The sequence below is a fragment of the Schistocerca cancellata genome, chromosome 4, assembly GCF_023864275.1.
Source record: "Schistocerca cancellata isolate TAMUIC-IGC-003103 chromosome 4, iqSchCanc2.1, whole genome shotgun sequence".
NCBI classification, from domain to species: Eukaryota; Metazoa; Arthropoda; class Insecta; order Orthoptera; family Acrididae; genus Schistocerca; species Schistocerca cancellata.
In genome coordinates, this window is record NC_064629.1 from 503,906,122 (window position 1) to 503,931,187 (window position 25,066).

Genomic DNA, 25,066 nt, shown 5'->3' on the forward strand with positions numbered 1-25,066 from the left:
AGACAAAGAAATGCAGTAGTAATTATGTTCATTCCTGGGTCACTTTTATAAAAATATTGGACTTGTGGTAGTACAATTCAGACATTGTGAATTAACATAAAAGGGAATTACAAACATTGGCTGCAAGTGGGACTTGATTGAAATTAATGGGGGAAGTTGGAAACTTGTACTGGACCAGGATTCAAACCCAGGTTTTCTGGTTACTAGACAGATGCTCTGAGTAGTAAGCCATCTGGACACAGTGGTGACTGCAGTTGCACTGACTACTGTAGTACACTTCCTGTCAGGCCCAAATTCTCAACTTATCTGCACACTACCTTTGTAGTGGCCCTTACCCAATATCCTCATTACACAAGACATTTTGTCAGTTCCTATAGGTGAAATGACTGGTACAGGGTGCCCTCAGCCTTGTAAGGCCAACTGAGAAGCTACTCAGTTGTTTAGTAGTGGTTCCAAGGTCAAGAAACCTGACAACGACCTGGCGGGTGGTGTGCTGACAACATGCCCCTCATACCATCTCCAATGATGCCATTGGCAGAGAATTAGATAGTAGTTACTGAGGCCTGACTGGTTTATCTATGTCCAGAACGTGGAACTTTACTTTTTTTGTATACATTAACAATGTTTTTCTTAAGACACAAGGGACTTACAGACATTGGCTGCAATTGGGCATTGATTGAAACCAATGGGGAAAGTTGAAAATTTGTGCCAGACTGGATTCAAACCTGGGTCTCCTGCTTACTAGGCAGATGCTCTGACCACTGAGCCATCTGGAGACAGTGGTCGCTGCTGCTGTGTAGGCTACCCTAGCACACCTCCATCAGACCTCCTTATCCTCACACTACTAGTGTAGTGCCCCTTTGCTCATTGTCCTCATTACTCTCAGCATTTTGCCAATTTCCACAAGAGTTCAAGTCTGGTGTACATCTGAACTGAAAAGATTATTATCCATTTCACTTTAAGTATATGTACAGGGTGTTTCAAAGAGGACTTTACAAGTTTAAAAATTCATATAAATTTATTTAATGAAGACATAGTGCTGGGTTTAGTGTTATTTTGTAGGGAACACATCAAGTTTATTTCCTTAAACAAAAGACGTTGTATGTGGCTTCCGCTGGTTATCCTGCACACAACCCATAGGAAGTCAATTTCTTCCAAAAATCGTTGTAGCATTGCAGGTGTAACACGCTCAGTGGTAGCATAAATTCTTGTGCTACGTTTGGGTAGAGAAGCCAGCACAGGAGGTACAAACATGATATCCTTGATGAATGCCATTAAAAAAAAAAAGTAGTGTCAAGTCTGGGGAATATGGGGGCCATGCAATTGACGCATCACAGCCAATCCATTGAACTTCATGCACCATCTTGCATGAAGTAAACATTTCATTGTTGGTCAAGATCATCAATCAGCGGTCTCAAAAAATGTTGTAACATATCCAGGTACATTATACCATTGATGGTTCTCTCACCGAAAGAAAGGGGCCATACACATTGTTCTTGCTCAATGCACAAAAAACATTCAGTTTGTAGCTATCATGAACATGCTGCAATGTCTGATGTGGATTTTCACTGCTCCAATTCCTACAGTTATGGGTGTTAAGCTTGCCACTTAAGTGAAAAATCAACTCATCAGAAAAGATGATTGTGTCCTAGAAATGTTCATCCTCATGAAAACGATTTAACATAACTGCACAGAAGTTCTTGCACTCAATTTCATCAGTATCTTTTATTGCTCGTATGATCATCAATCTGTATGGTTTCAAATGCAAATGGTTTCTCAACACACACTAAACAGTTGTATGTGGGATATGCAGTTGACAAGATGCACACCAGGTTGATTTCATAGGGCTGTTGATGTAACGTTGTCTCACTCACTCAACAATATTGTCAGATGTGCTTGGATGACCGGATGATTTCCCATGTCTTACCAAGCACCCTGTTTCTGCAAAACATTTATGCCACTCTTAAACTGTAGGTCTACAAGGAAGATCTTTAGCATATGGTACTTGGTATGGAAATTACCCCGACTTTGATTCTTCAAATGAAAATGCACAGCTAGCACACTTGGGTCCAGTGAAGGCAGCCACCTCTAACACAACTGCCACTAGCACTCTTTATGGTGTGATTTGGCACTAGTGAACTAAGTGAGACAAAACTTGATGTATTTTCCTACAAACTGACATTACAGTCACCTCTGTAGATACTATGACTTAATTTATATGAATTTTCAAAGTTGTAAAGTCCTTTTTAAAACACCCTGTATGTGGCGAGTAATAAGGTTAATGGGCAAGGGGCACTACATTAGTAGTGTGTGGATAAGATGAGAGTTTGGGTCTGATGGAAAGTGTGGTGCGGTCTTCCATACAACTGCAATGGCCACTGTGTCTGGATGGCTTAATGGTCAGAGCATCTGCCTAGTAATCATCGGACTCAGATTTGAATCCTGGCCCAGCACAAATTTTCAACTTTCCCCATTGAATTCAATCAATGCCCACTTGCAGCCAATTTCTATAATTCCCTTGTGTCTTAAGAAAAACAAATTAATGTATACAAAAAAAAGTAAAGTTCCATGCTCTGGCCCAAGATAGGCCAGTCAGGGCTCAGCGACTACTATGTAATCCTCTGCCAATGGCATCATTGGATGTGGTATGGAGGGGCATGTTGTCAGCACACCACTCTCCAGGTTGTTGTCATGTTTATTGACCTTGGAACCACTACTAAACAACTGAGTAGCTTCTCAGTTGGACATACAAGGCTGAGGGCACCCATTGTCTCACCAAGGGAAAATCTCTGACAGTACCAGGAATCGAATCCAGGCATGGCAGTCAGCCTCACTGACTACAATTCACACATACAGAATTTGCATATTTACAGGTGTAACTTGAAAAAGATCGTGCAGGTATGGTAACTAGGTAACGTATGAGAAATACACTCCTGGAAATTGAAATAAGAACACCGTGAATTCATTGTCCCAGGAAGGGGAAACTTTATTGACACATTCCTGGGGTCAGATACATCACATGATCACACTGACAGAACCACAGGCACATAGACACAGGCAACAGAGCATGCACAATGTCGGTACTAGTACAGTGTATATCCACCTTTCGCAGCAATGCAGGCTGCTATTCTCCCATGGAGACGATCGTAGAGATGCTGGATGTAGTCCTGTGGAACGGCTTGCCATGTCATTTCCACCTGGCGCCTCAGTTGGACCAGCGTTCGTGCTGGACGTGCAGACCGCATGAGACGACGCTTCATCCAGTCCCAAACATGCTCAATGGGAGACAGATCCGGAGATCTTGCTGGCCAGGGTAGTTGACTTACACCTTCTAGAGCACGTTGGGTGGCACGGGATACATGCGGATATGCATTGTCCTGTTGGAACAGCAAGTTCCCTTGCCGGTCTAGGAATGGTAGAACGATGGGTTCGATGACGGTTTGGATGTACCGTGCACTATTCAGTGTCCCCTCGACGATCACCAGTGGTGTACGGCCAGTGTAGGAGATCGCTCCCCACACCATGATGCCGGGTGTTGGCCCTGTGTGCCTCGGTCGTATGCAGTCCTGATTGTGGCGCTCACCTGCATGGCGCCAAACACGCATACGACCATCATTGGCACCAAGGCAGAAGCGACTCTCATCGCTGAAGACGACATGTCTCCATTCGTCCCTCCATTCACGCCTGCCGCGACACCACTGGAGGCGGGCTGCACGATGTTGGGGCGTGAGCGGAAGACAGCCTAACGGTGTGCGGGACCGTAGCCCAGCTTCATGGAGACGGTTGCGAATGGTCCTCGCCGATACCCCAGGAGCAACAGTGTCCCTAATTTGCTGGGAAGTGGCGGTGCGGTCCCCTACGGCACTGCGTAGGATCCTACGGTCTTGGCGTGCATCCGTGCATCACTGCGGTCCGGTCCCAGGTCGACGGGCACGTGCACCTTCCGCCGACCACTGGCGACAACATCAATGTACTGTGGAGACCTCACGCCCCACGCGTTGAGCAATTCGGCGGTACGTCCACCCGGCCTCCCGCATGCCCACTATACGCCCTCGCTCAAAGTCCATCAACTGCACATACGGTTCACGTCCACGCTGTCGCGGCATGCTACCAGTGTTAAAGACTGCGATGGAGCTCCGTATGCCAAGGCAAACTGGCTGACACTGATGGCGGTGGTGCACAAATGCTGCGCAGCTAGCGCCATTCGATGGCCAACACCGCGGTTCCTGGTGTGTCCGCTGTGCCGTGCGTGTGATCATTGCTTGTACAGCCCTCTCGCAGTGTCCGGAGCAAGTATGGTGGGTCTGACACACCGGTGTCAATGTGTTCTTTTTTCCATTTCCAGGAGTGTATTACCAGACTCATTGGCGGAAGGTGATATCTATTCCACTCTTAACCAAAAAAAAATTTATGTGAGAAAAGATTCAACTACAGAAAAGTTTAAATATAAACATAGTGTCATTACCACACAATCAAAGAATATGATGTACGTTTTTAATCATAATGTCATTATCTGAGAGCATACACATATCAAAAAAGTTTTGCATCATCTCAGTTCCCAGAACTCCTGAAGATAGATGTTTACCAATGAGTGTTGCATATGACTTCAACCAGACAATCATTGGAGACATGTTTGGAGGCAACCTGGTGAGGGTGAACACCTTAGACACACTGTCCAGTAAGAGCAGCAAGGTGGAGGTTTCATGCTGTTTTGTGATGGCATTATGTGGGGCCGACATATGCTGCTGGTGGTCATGGAAGGCACCGTAATGGCTGTATGATACATGAATGCCATCCTCTGACTGATAGTGGAACCATATCACCAGAATATTGGCAAGGCATTCTTCATGTATGACAATTCGCGTCCACATCGTGCACATTTTGTGAATGACTTCCTTCAGGATAATGACATTGCTTGACTAGAGTGGCCAGCATGTTCTGCAGATATGAATCCTATTGAACACGCCTGGGATAGATTGAAAAGGGCTGCTTATGGATGATGTGACTTACCAACTACTCTGAGGGATCTACACCGAATCACCATTGAGGAGAGGGACAATCTGGACCAACAGTGCCTTGATGTACTTGTGGATAGTATGCCTTGATGAATACAGGCATGCATCAATGCAGGAGAACATGTTGATGGGTATTAAAGGTACCGGTGTGTACAGCAATCTGGGCCACCACCTCTGAAGGTCTTGCTGTTTAGTGGTACAACATGCTACATGTGGTTTTCGTGAGCAATAAAAAGGGCAAAAATGATGTTCTTGTTGCTCTCTATTCCAATTTTGTGTACAGATTTTAGTACTCTCGGAATTGAGGTAATGCAATTTTTTTTCATGTGTTTACATAATCTAGGGTTAAAGTCTATAGGAAGTAACATGTGGACATTTATTTAATGGTAAAGTTAAAAGTGCAATCTCATAGGTGCATATACAGATTCAATGAAAAGAATTGAATCTGCAGTGACAAGTCATCACTTCATGAAAGTGTATAAAATATGTACTGCAGATACACTACAATGGGATCCTGGATTATATTTATGATGATGTTATTATGAATCAAATCTTGTAATTTGTAGAAGATTCCAGACATGACACATCAGTAGGAGTCATCCTTTGAAATATGTTGCCAAAGAAATCAATAAAGAAGGATTTTTTCAAACTAAGTCTGATGAAGAATTTGAAGAGGATACTGAGGGAAAGTTGAACCCATCCAGATAGCCAAGCATGTTAAAATCTTGCTTCTGGAATGCAGGGAGGCATTTTGGGCCCAGATCAAATCCATTTCATGGATTAATAATGGGGGCTGTTATACCGGTGAGCCTGGGTATGGTTTTTTGGCATTTATCCACATTTGTCTACATAAATACTGAGCTAGTTGCCAGATACCACCTCAGTTACACAATGTGTGAACACCTTGTAACACATGTCACATCTGGCCATGCAATTACACTAGATGCAGACAGAAGGAGTGCGATGATTCCTCCACTGTGGGAGCTTGCAGTAGCTTTAAAATGCCTTTGGGAGTGGCAATCCCATTGTGTAATAGCCTATGTATCATTATGGTTGTTCTCTGTGAAATACGACAAGCATCATAGCAGTCCCAGTCTGACACTGACTGGATAAAGGGCACCAGACAGGAAGAAAGGGGATGGGAGGAAGAAGAAAATTTCTGAGAGGATTTGGAGATATCAAGGATATCAATGAAATGTTATTTCCTTTATGTTGTCATATGATGCAGTATAATGGAAGCCAAGTGTCAACCCAATCTGCAGACCTATACTGTTCATGTGATAGTCACTTTGTGTGTGTTTCCTACCAATGGATAAACTCAGTAAAATGCTATTATAAAACTCATTGTTTAGGACAGTTTATATCCAAAGTATTTCATCCATAGTAAGTGACAATTTGTAAGAATTCTGACACATAATGTTCAACTGTTAAAGAAACGACTACTGGTAGCTGAATTAAAATGGGGTAGTGCTGTTGAGGATGATCCACATGAAGGACCACCCAAAACTAAAAATGATTAATAAACAGAATTAACTATTAGAAATGTTTGTGTAAGATGGATCCCATACTTAGGCTGAGCAAAAGCCAATGTAAACACATATTTCCTGGCAATTTTTGGAACAATTTCTAGAAGAATATTATTGATTGTAGATGACTATTTGTTATTGAAACTGAGATGTAGGAACACTGCTTTGCGCTAAAAATGAAAAATGAAGGAAAATTGTGGAAGCTGTTGATTCCCCTGCATTAGAAAGTGAGGAATTTACACTCCTGGAAATGGAAAAAAGAACACATTGACACCGGTGTGTCAGACCCACCATACTTGCTCCGGACACTGCGAGAGGGCTGTACAAGCAATGATCACACGCACGGCACAGCGGACACACCAGGAACCGCGGTGTTGGCCGTCGAATGGCGCTAGCTGTGCAGCATTTGTGCACCGCCGCCGTCAGTGTCAGCCAGTTTGCCATGGCATACAGAGCTCCATCGCAGTCTTTAACACTGGTAGCATGCCGCGACAGCGTGGACGTGAACCGTATGTGCAGTTGATGGACTTTGAGCGAGGGCGTATAGTGGGCATGCGGGAGGCCGGGTGGACGTACCGCCGAATTGCTCAACACGTGGGGCGTGAGGTCTCCACAGTACATCGATGTTGTCGCCAGTGGTCTGCGGAAGGTGCACGTGCCCGTCGACCTGGGACCGGACCGCAGCGATGCACGGATGCACGCCAAGACCGTAGGATCCTATGCAGTGCCGTAGGGGACCGCACTGCCACTTCCCAGCAAATTAGGGACACTGTTGCTCCTGGGGTATCGGCAAGGACCATTCGCATGAAGCTGGGCTACAGTCCCGCACACCGTTAGGCCGTCTTCCGCTCACGCCCCAACATCGTGCAGCCCGCCTCCAGTGGTGTCGCGACAGGCATGAATGGAGGGACGAATGGAGACGTGTCGTCTTCAGCGATGAGAGTCGCTTCTGCCTTGGTGCCAATGATGGTCGTATGCGTGTTTGGCGCCATGCAGGTGAGCGCCATAATCAGGACTGCATATGACCGAGGCACACAGGGCCAACACCCGGCATCATGGTGTGGGGAGCGATCTCCTACACTGGCCGTACACCACTGGTGATCGTCGAGGGGACACTGAATAGTGCACGGTATATACAAACCGTCATCGAACCCATCGTTCTACCATTCCTAGACCGGCAAGGGAACTTGCTGTTCCAACAGGACAATGCACGTCCGCATGTATCCCGTGCCACCCAACGTGCTCTAGAAGGTGTAAGTCAACTACCCTGGCCAGCAAGATCTCCGGATCTGTCTCCCATTGAGCATGTTTGGGACTGGATGAAGCGTCTTCTCACGCGGTCTGCACGTCCAGCACGAACGCTGGTCCAACTGAGGCACCAGGTGGAAATGGCATGGCAAGCCGTTCCACAGGACTACATCCAGCATCTCTACGATCGTCTCCATGGGAGAATAGCAGCCTGCATTGCTGCGAAAGGTGGATATACACTGTACTAGTGCCGACATTGTGCATGCTCTGTTGCCTGTGTCTATGTGCCTGTGGTTCTGTCAGTGTGATCATGTGATGTATCTGACCCCAGGAATGTGTCAATAAAGTTTCCCCTTCCTGGGACAATGAATTCACGGTGTTCTTATTTCAATTTCCAGGAGTGTATTTTCGTATCAGATTAGTAATTACTATTTTTTTCTGGTGAATTGTCCTGATCAATTAGAGACTACCTTACAAAGATTACCAGTAACTAAGAAGTACCGTGTGTGTTCTGGACCTCGTGGATGAAAAATATGTAATTGGCACTCCTGACTTCCACCTAATCCTATGATTATAGAGATTTGTTGCTGTAAAATATTCTGAATCCTGTGAAGAGGTGTAATAACTGTTAGTGAATGTTAGACAGACCATCTGTTATCAAACTTCTCTTGATTGGAAGTGTGCTGGAGAAAGGGTATTAACGTAAACGGAACTGTATCAAAAAGTAAGTACACTTCTCACCACATAATACACATTCTACATCAACATCTGCAGCTACAAACATATTCTGCAAGCCACCATATCATCTATGGTGGAGGGTACCTTGTACCACTACTAGTCACTTTCTTTCCTATTCCCCTTGCAAACAAAGAAAGGGAAAAACAACTGTCCATAGACCTCTGTATGAACCCCAATTTATCTTATCTAATTTTTGTGGTCCTTATACAAAATGTACATTGGCAGCAGCAAAACCATTCTGTAGGCTGCTTCAAATGCTGGTTCTCTAAATTTTCTCAATAGTGTTCCATGAAAGGATTGTTATCTTCCCTCCAGGGATTCCCACCTGAGTTGTGAAAGCATGCCCATGACACTTGCATTTGATTGAACTAATATTAACAAATTTAGCAGCTAACCTCTGAGTTGCTTTGATGTCTTTCTTTAATCAGACATGGTGGAGATCCCAAACACTCAAGCAGTACTCAAGATTGGGTCACACTAGTGCTCTATATGCAGTCCCCTTTACAGATCAACCATACCTTCTCAAAAGTCTTCAGTAAATTAAAGTCAACCATTAATCTACTCAACTACATTCCTTACATGCTCATTCCATCTGATGTTGCTTTGCAGTGTAATGCTTAAACATTTAATTGACATGACTTGTCAAGCAATACATTACTAATTTTGTATTTGAACATTACGGAATTGTTTTTCCTACTCACTTTTCTACATTTAGAGCGACCTGCCATTCATCACACCAAACAGAAATTTTGTTTAAGTCATCTTGTATCCTCCTTCAGTCACACAATGCTGACATATTCCAATACATCACAGCTCCATCAGCAAAAAACCACAGATTGTGGCTCACCCTGTCTGTCAGATTATGTATGTACCTAGAGAATAAGAGTGTTCCTATCACACTTCCCTGGAACAATCGTTGTCTGTGATGAACACTCACTGATGAGAACAATGTACTGGGTTCTACTATTTAAGAAGTCTTTCAGCCACTCACATATCTAGGAGGCTATTCTGTATGCTCAGACCTTTGTTAACACTCTGCAGTGGGACACCTTGTCAAATGCTTTGCAGAAATCCAGAAATATTGAATCTGTCTGTTGCCCATCATCCACGGTTCACAAAATGTCATGCAACAAAAAGGAAAGTTGAGTTTTGCAGAAGTGATGCTTTCTAACTCCATTCTTATTTGTGGGCAGAAGCTCTTCTGTCTCAAGGAAATTTATTGTATTTGAACTGAATATTCAAGAATTCTGCAGCATACCAACATTAAGGATACTGATTTGTAGGTCAGTTCTTTTACCCTTCTTATACATAGGAATCACCTGCCTTCCTTTTTCCAGTTACTTGGGACTTTGCACTGGGCAAAAGATTAACAATAAATACAAACTAAGCATGGAGCCAATGCATGCTTTGTAAAACAGAATTGGGATCCAAATAGACTTCATGACTTACTTGTTTACACCTCTTTCAGTTGCTTCTCCACACCAGGGATGCGTATTACTATGTCCTCCATATAGGAGTCTGTACAGTGATCAAATGACAGTACATTTGTATGATCCTCCAGTGTGAATGATTTCTTAAATGCAAGATTTAAAACTTCAGCTTTCATTTTGCTGTCTTCTGTTGCCACATCAGATAGTCAATGAGTGATTGGCTAAAATCCTTTACCCCCTTAGTGATTTTACATAGGACCAAAATTTTCTTGGGTTCTGAGCAAGATCTTTTCCTAAGATATGATGGTGGTACTGTAGTTCTTGAGTGCCCCACACATCAATCTTTTTTTGCACGCACTTGAATTTCTACTAACTTTTACTTGGGTGTTCTTATTAGAACTGAGAGTGTAACAGTCATTGAATACTCAGCAATTTCTGAATTTTTTATTTAAACCACGGTGGAACTTTTCCATCCTTAATCAACGTATTTGGCACATACTTCTCCAGAATGTGATTTATCATTCATTTAAACTTTGCATAAATAAAAATAAATAAAAAAATTAAAAAAAAATTCCTCTCTGTCCATCATACTGGAACTAAAAGATGTCCATTCATTATCTAAGTACAATGCTAACAATTGCTTCTCTGCTCTTTCTAGCAGAAACATTCTCATAACATTTTTAATGGATCATCATCATTATGATGAAGTTATGATCACTAATCTGTGTCTTTATGTTGATGCTGTTATTAAGGTCAGGCCTGTTTGAAATTACAAAGACTAAAATATTTACACTACATGCTGGCTGTTGAAATAGCTGCTCAAGACAGTTTCTGGAAAACATTTCAAAAGTATTTCACAAAACTGCCTGCAATAAATCCATAGACAACTCAGTCTATCCTCAGTAGATTAAAGTCACCTTCAACTATCATTGCATGATCTGAGCATTTCCACAGTACTGCATGTCGAGTTTCTTTGACTGATTCTGAACCTGTCATGGCAGAACTGGGTGGACAGTAAAAACATCCAACAGTTAACTTGTATTCTCCTAGACCTGTTACATGCTTTGAGGTAACTTCACAGTCAGGCTCAGTTTCAACCTCAACAGATATAATATCTTTGTTGATTGCAATGCACACTCTCTCACTTATGGCATCTACTCCATCTTTTCAAAATATGTTCCATGCCTAGGTAAATATTTCAGAATTTTCTGCTTTACGTTTCAGCCAGCTCTTGATTTGGAGAATAATTTGAGCATAACACCTTTCCTGGAGGGTAGTAAATTCATGAACTTTGTTACAAATACTTTGACAACTTACTGTTAAAATTTTGAAAGTTGAAGTGTTTATTTTTTACAAGTTCTGATTTCACTCTCCGTGCATTGACTGGTGAGCATTCATCATAGGACTAAGAAACCCCATGTGCACCCAAGTAGCTGCTTCCTTTGTGAAGTGGTGCCCCTGACCTATCAAGAGGATTCCTACAATTATCCACACAGGTCCAGGAATCTACAGCCAAGACTGTCACAGAATTGACAGAGCCTTTGGTTAGACACTCCACCAGCTCCAAACCCAAGGACTCTGATCAGTTTAGGGAATGATGCTGCTGACTGTGAGGTCTGCTGGCACCCCACACATGAAGCCAGTAGTGTTCACCGCATCTGCAAGCTTCCCACATGAACTGAGGATAGCCTTGGAACCCAAGTGACAGACACCATTGGTGACAAAGTAAACCACAACTTGCAGATGACTACACCGTGCATGCTCAGTAGCCACAACCAGGCCTTTCTCCACATCTTGGATGAGTTCCCTGGCAGACACATTGGATTTTCTTTTGACTCTGGGTGCTATTACCTTAAGGGGCTCCATAACGTGCCTAATGTTGGAGCTCCCAATAACTAGCAAAATCCTCCCCCTGTGTGCCTGCTTGGATCCTGCTGAAGGAGCAGGCACCTGTCTACTCACAAGTTGAATGGGTGAGGCCAGACGGCCAGCCTCCACATTGCAGCATCTTCACTTCAAGGGATGTGTATGCGCTCCCACCCATTACTCACCCTGTAGTGAGAGTGGATCCGCCACTTCAGGTAGCCTGCAAGGTACTTTGAGAGAAGAGCCCACAGATGGAAGAAGCACCAGCAGAGGTGTCCTAGGCAATGTGCCAGATTTTACACCACTGCTACACCCAAAGGCAATAGCCTGAAGATGTCTGACTGTGGCCAAAAGCACCTTGAGCTGTTGGTGAACTGCAGCTGGCTCCTCCTCGATCCACACATGGCAAGCACACAGCCCATCGATCCTAGTAGCACTAATTTAAGATTTAATTGCAAAAGGATACACAGAAAATTATATTAGGTTGGTGCATAGGTTTGTAGCTTTTTTCTTTTTTTCTATCATGGTGGTATTCCATTGCTACGAATTTATTTATTGGAAATTGGAAATTTGTGGTAAGATCTTATGGGGCCAAACTGCTGAGGTCATCAGTCCCTATACCTACATACTATTTAATGTAACTTAAACTAACTTACACTATGGACAACACACACACCCATGCCCAAGGGAGGACACGAACCTCCGAAGGGGGCAGCCACACGGACTGTGACAGGGCATCCTAGACCACGCGGCTACCCTGTGCGGCAATTAGTTTATCAATTGTCATTTTTTTATTTTAGTTCACTGTCACTATGTGAATTTACATATTGTCATTTTGTCATCTGGAGACAGTGAGTGGAGCTGAAGACACTAGAAGGTGGAGTGCCAATGGGAGAAATTGGAACATTTCCAGCATGTACTTCTGTTTGAGTTCAGTAGAGGAATGACAGTAGTGGAGGCAGTCAAAAACATTGGTACTGCATGTCAGGATAATGCTCTTGGACAGAGCACAGCAAGAAAATGGTTTTCTCATTTTAAGGAGGATCATTTTGACATTAGCAGCTCTACATGTTCAGGAATACCTTCAGTGTTTGATGAAGATTGTTTAAACACATTAACCCACAATGTATAGCAGTGTACTAGAGAACTGGAAAAGGTGAGGTATTGTGATCATTCCACCATTGTGTGACATTTTCATCCAATGCAGAAGATTCAAAAATTAGCATTATGGGTATTGCATGCTCTAAGCCAATATCACACTATTCAGTGGGTGGCCATGTGTGCATCTCTGCTTGCTTGTCATCAATTGTCTCTTGAACAACACCAACCATTCCTAACCTGTATCATTACTGGTGACTTGAAATTGTGACTTTATGCTAACATAATGAAAAGAAAGGAGTGGTTGAGCCCAAACAAACCAGCAACTCCCTGTGCCCATCCATAAAGATTATGTTCTGCGTGTAATGGAATGGTGATGGTGTAGTGTACTATGAGTTGCTTCCCAGAGGAATGACCATCGCTGCTGACATTTACTACCAACAACTGAGATGTCTTGCAGATACAATCCAAGAACAATGACCAGAAAGACTGCATGAAGGGACGCTACTCCATGATAATGCCAACCCACATGCTGCTACAGTGAAGAAAAATAATATACAGAAGTTGTGTTGAGAAATAGTTCAACACTTTAATCACCTGATCTTACACCCTCAGATTTTCACCTTTTAGAGTCTGTATCAAACAACCTTCAAGGAACTTCCTTTCTGGAGGAAAATGCACTCTGAACATGGCTCAACAAGTGCTTCACCTCAAAACAGTATGATTTCTAAAGTCATGGAAACAAAAAGTTACCCTAGCATTGGCAGACTGTTGTAAATAGTGAAGGAAAATACATTATTGATGACTAAAGTCTTTGCTATATGTATCTGTTGTGTTTATTAAACGTATGGAAATGTGCTACAAACTTATACACCAACCAGACACAAGTAATTGCTATTTTTCTGAAATGTCATCAATGGAGGATGACACCTAACTGAGGTGTGTAGTTGACTGCTCAAAAGAAATGACACCTGTGCTACAGACTGTGTGAATCTACAATTCACATTGCCTGACATTAAATATCTTAAATACAAAAACACACATGGAATTTAAGAAACAGACTATGAAAAAACACAGTGAAAGCTAAATATTTAACTTGCTGTTCTGTTGAGCCATCACAGGTAGCAGCTGGAGACTAACATTCCTTTACTGGGAAGTCAAGAAATTTTTAGCTTGCCCTCACAAAACTGGTCTAAGGTAAGAGGAAACAAAGAGATGAAAATATGAATTATTTATTATTTTAAAAAGTGCAATTTTAAAGTAATGAAGTGGAATGTGCACAATGCTTGTTACTGAATTTACACAGGAAGTAGTTTTAGTGAAATGTATGTTTAAAGCACAAAAATGTGGAAGCTAAGTTATCTATTTTTATATTAGTGGTGTCTGCTCTTTTCGAGCTGTCCAAAAAGACAGACACCATTCATGGTCCTGCAGCTATATTTACATGACAAAAGAGAAATTCCAACATCCTCTGCAATTGGGCATTAAAATAAATTCAGTGGCAACAAATGAAAATTTGTGCTGGACTGGAACTTGAACCTGGATTTTCTGCTTATTGTGCAAATTCCCATATGCCGTGCACTACGTATGTCAACTGTTCTAAATGCTTGCAACCTCACCTGATTCCCACATGAGGTTGAATGAAGAGTGCACTTACACTGAAGGTATAATTTTTTTCTATCAGAGCACATATATTTCTATGTGAATTGTCTGTTGTTTCAGACATTCAGACACTATGTATGTAGTGTGTGAAACATGCGAATTTTGTTGGACTGGAAGTGTGCTCAGATAGCCAAAGTTGTTAAGGTAAGCTCTTGTGATACATGAGAAATCTGGGTTGAAGTCCTGCTCTTTTAGGAATTTTCACCTATCACCACTGGACTTATTTCAATCCCCAACTCCAGCTTGTGCCAAAATGTCTCTTTTGTCATAAATTATGTATGTTGAACAAAATGTAAATTTTGACAACCGCACTCTTCAGGAAGTGAAAACTGAGAACAGAGTAACTTAACTACACTAAAGGAAATCTAATTTATAGTGATAAGGTCAGATCCCAGGTAGAGGCTTCTAGTTTATAGTCTTAGAAAATAAAAATAGTGAAATTATCTGTATGCCTCTGTATGAGCCCTAATTTCTTTTATGTTACACTTACACCTATGATACAAAATGTACTGCACAATCATGGCAGTAGACTCATTTTACTCTCTGTCTATAAACTTGTGTAACAGAGTTCTATGGAAACAAATTTTCTTTCTTGTTTATGTAAGATAAAATGTGACACTTAGAACTGATACCACCGTTCCTCACAGGAAGACAATGAGTAGATTGTCAGCAGATTATATGTGTACACTTGTCTCCTACAACATCCAACTGGAAAATAATAGGTGCTCAATGAACATTCCTCTACAGACACAAGGCTACATATGAGGACTGTTAGATCACATATCTCAGTGTAATAGAGCATGCACTGCCTTAACAGAATGTGAAGCACCCAGAAGTGTGATGGAGGAGGAAGTGAAATGTGAAATGAAATTTCTTGAGCTAAGAGGGTATATGATGTTATTTCAGTGATTAAAAACCTAAGTAAAATTTACAAATAACTTAACAGTATGAGCCCACTTTTCAGTATGGCTTTCTTCCCCTCTGCCCTAGATGTGCGCACTGGTTCATTTGAAAATAGTGTCATAAAGCCACTGTATCCTCTTCCAAGGCAAGCTGCTCCACAACTGTTGTAACAGGTTCTTGATATCCTGGACAATGGAACTCATGTAGAATTTGTGTCCAAGCTGGTCCCACGCGTGTTCTATCAGAGACAGATCTGGGAATTTTTCTGGCCACGGGAGTACCTCAGTGTCATTCAGACAGTTCATAGAGACATGTGGCATGTATGGGAGACCATTGCTCTGTTGAAAAATGTCATCAGAAACTTGTCACATGAGAGGTAACATGTGAGGTTGCAGGATGTCCATGACATACTACTGTATGGTCAGATTTCCCTCAATCACTATCAGTCACCTGAAGTCATAACCGATGACACCCCACACCATGATGCCATGAGTAACACTGCCATTCCTCACCAAACCACTAGCAGAATGAGACTCCTCCCCAGGTCACTACCATACATCATGATGATGGCCATCTGGAGCAGTGCAAAGCAATCTATGCTTTGTGGTCATGTCATCATGCCAAGTGCTGCTGTTTGTGTTGCAGTGCTAATGACAGTGTATGCATGGGATGGTAATTCCCTAGTCCAGCTGTCCATTCAATGACACAGGATGACACAGGATGTTGCAAGGAGTCCACTACTTGTTCTTTGATGGTAGGTGCAGATGCCAAGGTTTTACAATGTGCTTAGCACACAAAATGCTGATCCTCCCTTGTGGTGGCCAGATATGTCTGGCTGGAAACTTGATGATCAGTATACCTGGCCTCAAGTTACCATGCTGATCAACAATGGTCCTGGTCCCATTTGAAAGCCCCACAAATCCGGATGACGAGCTTGTTGCACAATATGGTAATCGTCCCTTGTTGTGGTAGACATGCCTGACTGGAAACTTGATGATGAGTATACCTGGCCTCAAGTTCCCATACTGTTCAACAATGGTCCACTGTCACATTAGAATACGCCACAAATCTGGATATTGCCTGATTCAGTTAGCTGGATAAATGGAGACCCACAACGAGACCCCTTGCAAACACTGTTAAGTGCTGTAAACACTATTTCACATGTGTATGGAGCATCTCTGTGTCCTTCACAGTGATTACTCAACATTTGATGCTGTTCGTGCCACTTAGGTACTTTACATGGCTTGGTAACATGACTAAACATGAATGTTACTAATCCAATCTGGTGGTAATTTTACATTTTACCTGTTAGAGAGAATTTCAATGGCGTGTACATGTATGATATTACATTTACATACAACCATGTCTACTGGGTGCCTCACATTTTTGTCAGGCAGTCTATATGGAACACTGTTGAAGAAGATGAAGATATCTTAAAATCAGCTCCAGCTAATGTAATTGACTTATGAGCAAGTATTAAATGGATATGAATCAAATTGTTTCCAGTATCTTGTAAAGTCCAGAGCATGATAAGTGCTCCCATCATAAAGGCAAAGTGGGATAATATTAGTTATTAGACAGGGGTTCTTACTTCAGCTTCTTGTTACTATATTGGTCAGCAAAATATCTAACTGCTGCACATAATCTGAAAATCTCATTTTCCTTTTTTCCAATTTAGTTGTTTCTTCAAGTAACTGCTATATTTAAAATTTGACACAAATACCAGTGCACATATTTTCCAGTATCACTCTTCAGTCTCTTTGGGAAATGAGTAAGCATATGGGTGAACAAATATCAAATTCTGCTCAAAACAGATTGTCATAAGCTTTGATGAGAAGTGACAACAAACAATACCTGGGAATTAGCATATTTACAAATGTTCTGAGTAATTTCAAATTACTCCACAATTTCTTCTGGAGTGAGGCAGATGGATACCACCAGGGAGAATCAAATGGAGGTAATAAATCTGATGGTCACTTAAATAATTAATGAAGGGATGAGGCTAAATCCTAGAACTATCTTCATTATGCCACCTTGTTTGAAAAACTTTTTCCAAAGTTCCAGCTGTTCATTTGCAGATAATGTGTCACATGTATAAAAGTAACATACACAAATGATATTAACATGAGTGCAACTAAATTACTCACAAATTTTAGCTACTCACAAAACACACACACACACACACACACACACACACACACACACACACACACACACAAATCATACACAGGGCTACTGTCATCTCTGGAGACTAAGGCCCAACTTTGACTGCATCTGAGGTGAGCATCAGTTTCAGTATGAGTGCACATTGAAGGAACAGCATAAGTGTGGGTTGTGGGAAGATGCTGGTGTTGCCTGTGGTGACATGCAGGGAACATCATGGGGACATGATAGTCAGCTGCTACTAGGTGTAATGTGCGTTGGCTGTGCTAGTGGTGCCTGGGGCGGCGGGGGGGGGGGGGGGGGGGCAGTGGAATGGAGGAAGGAGAGGGGTAGAGAAGAGGAAAAAAAAACAGACTGTGCAGGACACTGACAATTTGATGGCATGTGTGGAGCTGTATTAGGAGCAGGGTAGGAGATAGAAGCAGGTGGAGGGCAGGGACTAGTAATGGTTGTGACCAGAAGGTTAGAGGAATGAAGGATATTTTGCAAGGAGAGTTTCTACCTGCACAATTCAGAAGAGCTGGTGTTATTCGGTAGGATCCAGATGACATGGATTGAGTAGCAGTCATTAAAGTCAAGCACAACATGTTGGGCATCATACTCAGCAACTGGGTGGTCCAGCTACCTCTTGCCTGCAGTTTGGCAGTGGCCATTCATATGGACAGACAGCCTGTTAGTTGTCATGCTGATATAACGTACCACACAGTGGTTGCAGCTAAGTTTCTAGATCATGTGGCTGCTTTCACAAGTGATGCTGCCTTCGATTAGGTAGGAGATGCCTGTGACAAGACAAGGTAGGTGGGGAGGATGTATGGCATGGATCTTGCATCTTTGTACCTATTCCAGCGTTATTATACATGAGTTGAGGAGTTGGGAGCAGGGGTGGAATATCAACAGATAAAGCTGTTGTGTAGGTTGTGTTGGTGGTAGAATAACACTGTAAGAGGGGTGTGGAGGATATTTTTCATTTCACAGCATAGCAAGAGGTGGTCAGAACCCTGGCGGAGAATATAATTCAGTTGCTCCAGTGCTGAGCTGTACTGAGTCATGATGCATGATCTGTGAAGGCCTCAGTGGGACCTTTGGTATATCTGGAGAGGGACTGCTCCTCATTACAGACGTGTTGCAGATGGGTAGCTAAACTGTATAGAATGGACTTCTTGGTGTGGAATGGGTGACAGTTTTCAAAGTGGAGGCATTGTTGGTGGTTGGTAGACTTGATGTGGACAGAAGTACTGATGTAGCCATCCTGAGATGGAGGTCAACATTGAGTGAGGTAGTTTGTTGGGTTGACGGGACTCCATGAAGTGAATGGTGTTGAGGTTCTTGAGGACTGTGGGTAGGGTGTCCTCACCCTTGGACTAGATCACACCAATGTCATCAGAGAATCTAAATCAGGTAAGGGGAACTGGGGTTTTTGCTGGCGATAAAGGATTACTCTAGACAGCCTATGAAAATGTTGAAATAGGATGGTGATATGTGGGTGTCCATTGCTGGAAAGCAGGTTTATATATAGTTGATGCCTTCAAATTAGAAGTAATTGTGGGTGAGGATGTGGTAATCAGGAAAGAGATAGTAGGTTTGGAGGCAGCTCAGCATTTGGGAAGGTAGGGCTTTATAGTGGCAAAGGCCATTGTCATTTTGGATGTATGTGTAGAGGCAGTTGGCACTGACAGTGATGAGCAGAGTGCCAGGTGGTAAAGTAAGAGGAACTGTGGAGAGTCAGTAGATGGAAAGGGTAACTTTTCTGTATTGGTGCAGATGGAAGGAGCCAGGACCCATAGTGGATGATAACGAAAGCATTTAAAATGTGTAGGAGTATCTCAATAAGCTCAAAACAGACAAAAACAGATGAAGTATAGTGAAATAAAGATGAAACTGGAGGTAGTACAGTGAAAAACAAGATGATGATGAAATATATATACTATACTACATCCAGCCAGGACTGGAGAAACTGAATCATGTCTCCACCTCTTGTCATGCCCTGAAATTTGGAATACCCTCCCACTGTCTTCCTCATCCCTCCCAGAGTGGCACGTTGCCACACACCCAACCCATGCAATCTTCTTGTCTATCCCTATTCCACCCCTTCTCCCAACTCCTTGACCTATGGTTAATATTCTTGCAATAATCAGTTCAAGTCAAGCTGTAGCTTGATGTAATCTTTTAGGGCGTGAATGAGTTGGAATGTTGCTCTATTAAAAAATGTAGCAAATCCACAGATGTTGGATCAAGTGCTTCAGTGTTTAGTGTTGTCTTTTGATCTAGATGGGGTGCCTGTAAATGCTGTGGGATTTTTAGCTGCTATTATTGAGAAAATTTCCATATTGCAAAGCAATTCAGGGTGGGAATGTAAGGATACTATGACCACAGTCCTTGCCAGTGAACTACATAGAGTAGTCTTCAACCTTTTCTGGTGGTAGTGGTGGTGGTGGTGGTGGTGGTGGTGGTAGTGTGGAGGAGGAGGGTGGCAGGCCTTGTTGTGTCATGATGACAGTGTGAGTTACCAGTGAACATGTGAGGTAATAGTGTGGCAGACTTGGTTGAGCAAACATGTAGTAAAAGAGTCATGAGACAGAGATAGGGAAAGTTAAAGTGTAAGTATCTACTAGTGCAGTACGGGAAATATGTCATTGCAATTGTTTGTTGTTGTGGTCTTCAGTCCTGAGACTAGTTTGATGCAGATCACCATGCTACTCTATCCTGTGCAAGCTTCTTCATCTCCCAGTACCTACTGCAACCTACATCCTTCTGAATCTGTTTAGTGTATTCATCTCTTGGTCTCCCTCTACGATTTTTAACCTCCACGCTGTCCTCCAATACTAAATTGGTGATCCCTTGATGCCTCAGAATAAGCCCTACCAACCAATCCCTTCTTCTAGTCAAGTTGTGCCACAAATTTCTCTTCTTTCCAATTCTATTCAGTACCTCCTCATTAGTTATGTGATCTATCCATCAAATCTTCAGCATTCTTCTGTAGCACTACATTTCAAAAGCTTCTATTCTCTTCTTGTCTAAACTACTTATCATCCACGTTTCACTTCCATATATGAATACACTCCCTAAAAAATACTTTCAGAAAAGACTTCCTGACACTTAAATCTATACTTGAAGTTAACAAATTTCTCTTCTTCAGAAACGCTTTCCTTGCCATTGCCAGTCTACATTTTATATCCTCTCTACTTCAACCATCATCAGTTATTTTGCTCCGCAAATAGCAAATCTCATTTACTACTTTAAGCAACTCATTTCCTAATCTAATTCCCTCAGCATCACCTGATTTAATTTGACTACATTCCATTATCCCTGTTTTGCTTTTGTTGATGTTCATCTTATATCTTTCTTTCAAGACACTGTCCATTCCATTACAGTATGGCTATCTGTATCGTTGAGGCACACAAGCCTCCCCACCAATGGCAAGGTCCATGGTTTATGGGGGGTTCATTGAAATAGGAATGCTGAATTGTTGATTTTTTTTCTTGAATGAATGACCTTTAAAACTTGGCAGCATCATCAGAGGAATCAGTGGGATACAGTCAAGCATGTTTTCCATTGTTTGAAGATGGATAAATCAAGTTAAAGCACATCATCTATTATTTCAGAAGAACCTTACCAGATCTTACAGTTAATTTTGTAGTTATGCAGTCATGACTGAAGTAAGTCTCTCACCTGATAGTGTGATAGCCAACCATTAAGAAAATGGATAAGCTCTCTTAAAATTATGGGGTGAGAGCTTACAACCACCCATTTGCTGAGCATGCCGCCTAACACAATGTGCCTAACTTCAGTGACTGCTACACAGCCTATGTCATCTGAATTATTCCCACCAACTCCAAATTTTTTGAATTTACAGGTGGGAACTCTCCTTACAATATGTCACTCATTCCCATAACCCCCAAGGGCTCAGCCTTCACTAATCTTGGTCCTCCGCCTGCTTGCATCTTCTACCCTACTCCCTCTCCTACCCACCACATGCTTTCAGCCTACCAACACACCTGCATAGTCCTTTCCCCTTGTCTGATTTCCTCCTTCCCCCTGCACAGTCATCTGATACTACACCTAGCACCCCATTATCCTGTTTCTGTGATGTCCCTATATGCTCCTACAGGCAGCACTAGCATCTTCTCCCATCCTTACTCTGCTGTGCCTCTCCTTCCCCACCTCACATCTCATCTGTACCCTCAATATCCACTACAGCTGAGATTTCTGCTCACTTTTGTCACAGTTGCAGTTGGTCTTAGCACCTGGAGAGGACAGTGGCCATGTGCATGTGGTTATAAATATGTATATATGTGTATGTTTTGTCTATGTCTGGTGAAGGATTTAGTTCAAAAGCTAAAAAAATCTAGCAGTCATTACTCAATGTTCCTGTCTGTCACCCAGTGCCTTCCCCATGTTGTGAATAAATATCTATCCTTTTTGCATTGCTGGTGTTCTGTCTAGGATTTTCAACTGTTGGTGTTTCAAGCAAATTTTGTTATCTGTTAGATATTATGGACTCACAGAAGTTGCCAAGCAGATATAATTTCTGTTTACATTTGAACTTAATTTTATTAGCTATGAGATTCTTTACGTCAGTGGGCTAGTGATGAAAGATTTCTGCAGCTTACTGGCACAGAGTGATGGATAGTGTAAATCATTTCACCTCCAAGTATTATACATATGAATACCACAGTTCTTTTCAAACTGTGATAAATTGCTGACAACAAACTTCATAAGGGAACAAACATAATCTAAGACTGTTAACAGTATGCCTAACTGTATAGAGAGTCACCTACATGATGTTCTGGAGTAGTCATTACATATAATTATCATTACACACTTTAATGCATTGCACTATCACTTTCTTCACAATGAAGAATGTCCCAGTATATGATGTCATAAGACATTAATGAATGAAAATAAGGAAAGCTGTGAGAGCTTAATGACATATTGAATATCATCTTCATAATGAAAAATGTGGTAGTGCCAAATTCCACAACAGACGTTCATCCAGGAATGAAGACCCATCAGTTGTAGAAACACTTTCACAACATATATAGCCCACAGGATGGTTCAGCAGGGGCATCTCGGAAGAATTACAAAGGAGTCTTCATTCATATAGATAGAAATTCTCTTAGAAGCAACACTGAAGAAGAAACTGTAAGTGAAACAAGAAATTTAATTCATTATGGTAGTAACCTCTACAAAATGTCTAGATCATGGTGAGTGGTATTATCTACAGAAAATCTGCCAGTGATTGATATATAGAGAAAATGAACTGTGATTTCAATGAAAAAATGAACTGTGATTTCAATGAAAACTGCGATACTCTTGGAGCTAGGTTTCTAAATATAAATACGTTCTTCAGCAATAAATGTTTGGGTAAAGATGGTCTTCATTAAATAGGTTAGGATCCAAAAATCTTAGTAAAACGTTTGTTGATATATTTAAGATTCTGAAAAATAGGGGAAACTCATGAGAAACAATGTATATGAGAAACAATGTTTGGTAATGACCATGGCACGACCAAAATAGTACCAAAGAAAGAGTATACTTGAGACCACAAATAGGGAAGAATGTCCCTACATAATGCACTTGAATATAAATCGTCTAAGCGCTGGCTTTTCAAACAAACATCATAAAATAAACAAATTACAAATTACTCTATCTGCATGTAGAAATATCAAAGTTATTTGCCTCAATGAACATTGGCTTGTATTTGACGATATTAAAGGCTTAATGAAATTGAAAATTTCAAATTAGACAACAGCTTTTGTAGACAAGAGAAATAACATGAAGGCTCTTGCATACTTATTCATTATGACATAAAATAATAAATGATATTAATCATTTGAATGAAGAGTGTATATTTGGAAGCTGCTGAATTGAGTTGAGGGACCTGAATGTTGTAGTAGTTTCTATTTATGGAGTACCAGAGAAAGCTACAATCAAATGAATGTACAAAGAAAAGAAAATTTCATTTGGAAAACATTTAGGATTATAAACAGACACACCACTGAAACCTTTAATCAGCAATTACGGCTTGTGGACTGGTCTCCTGTATATGCTACAGTTGATGTTAATTCAAAATTTAATATATTTATCAATGGAGTTACAAGCCTTTTTGAAGAAGCATTTCCTAAAAATCAGCGAGAGAAAACCTGTGCAAATCTGGAAACAAGCCTTGGATTACTAAAGGCATCAAAATCTCTTGTAAAACAAGAAGAGAACTATATGCTGCAGCCAGGAGTTCAAATGATAACAGTAGGATTACACACTATAAAATCTACAATAAAGTTCTGAATAAGACAATTCAGGCAGCAAAGAACATGTGCTTGAAGGCAGAAATTGACAACTTGAGCAATAAAGTAAAAACTATCTGGAAATTTGTAAAGAAGGAAACGGGAAAAAATGCAGTTTGTAGTGAAAATATCCAAATCAAAAGTGAGGGTAATCTTGTTAGCGATCCAAAAACAGTTGCAGACACATTCAACTACAATTTTTTAACAGTAACAGAAACAATAGGTTTACAAGGGTCCATGAAGCAAGCCATCAATCTTTTGAAAGCTAGAGTACCTGGTTTAGTGCAACACATGAAGGTAAAAACAGTCAATGTTCAAGAAATTGAAAGAGTTATTAAATCCCTGAAAAGTAAAAACTCTGCTGGAATTGACAACATTTCTAACAAATTATTAAAATACTGCTCCAGCCATGTAAGTAAAGTCCTTTGCCACATTTTTGATGCATCACTTAAGCAAGGAATAGTTCCTGAGAGGCTTAAGTATGCAGTTGTAAAACCGCTGTATAAGAAGGGGGATAAGACGGATACTGCTAACTATAGGCCAATATCACTACTGACAAGCTTTTCAAAAGTTTTAGAGAAACTAATGCATGTCAGGATAGTTAAGCATCTCCGTGAACACAATAGCTTCAGCAAAAGTCAGTTTGGATTTCAGAAAGGTTTGTCAACAGAAGATGCAATATTTGCATTTACTGGCAAACTCTTCGGAAGATAAACTTGAGGTAATGGCAAATAAGGTTTCAAATGAAACGGTGAACTGGTTCAACATTAATGGTCTTATTTTAAATTACTGTAAAACAAACTACATTCAGTTCCACAAAACATCCAAAGATGAGGAAATATTTGTAAAGGTAGGTGAGCAGACAATAAACAGGGTAGATTCCTCAAAATACCTAGGCTTGCATATTGATAGCAAACTGAATTGGTCCAACCACATCGTGGATCTGTGCAAAAGACTAAGTTCTGCAACATATGCATTGCGCATTGTTTCTTCTTATAGAAACATGGAAACCATGAATTCAGCATATTATGGTTACTTTCATGCAATTATTGGAATTATATTTTGGGGAAATCAGCCACTGGCTAAAAAAGTACTGTGTGTACAAAAAAGAGCCATAAGGATCATGTGTGGAG

At 41.4% G+C, this 25,066-nt stretch overlaps 1 protein-coding gene across 1 annotated transcript in view; it reads right to left on the reverse strand.

The window, feature by feature from the left end:
* LOC126183449 (tolloid-like protein 1) overlaps window positions 1-25,066 on the reverse strand; it is a 604,520-nt gene that overhangs the window by 132,407 nt on the left and 447,047 nt on the right. The window lies entirely within an intron of this gene.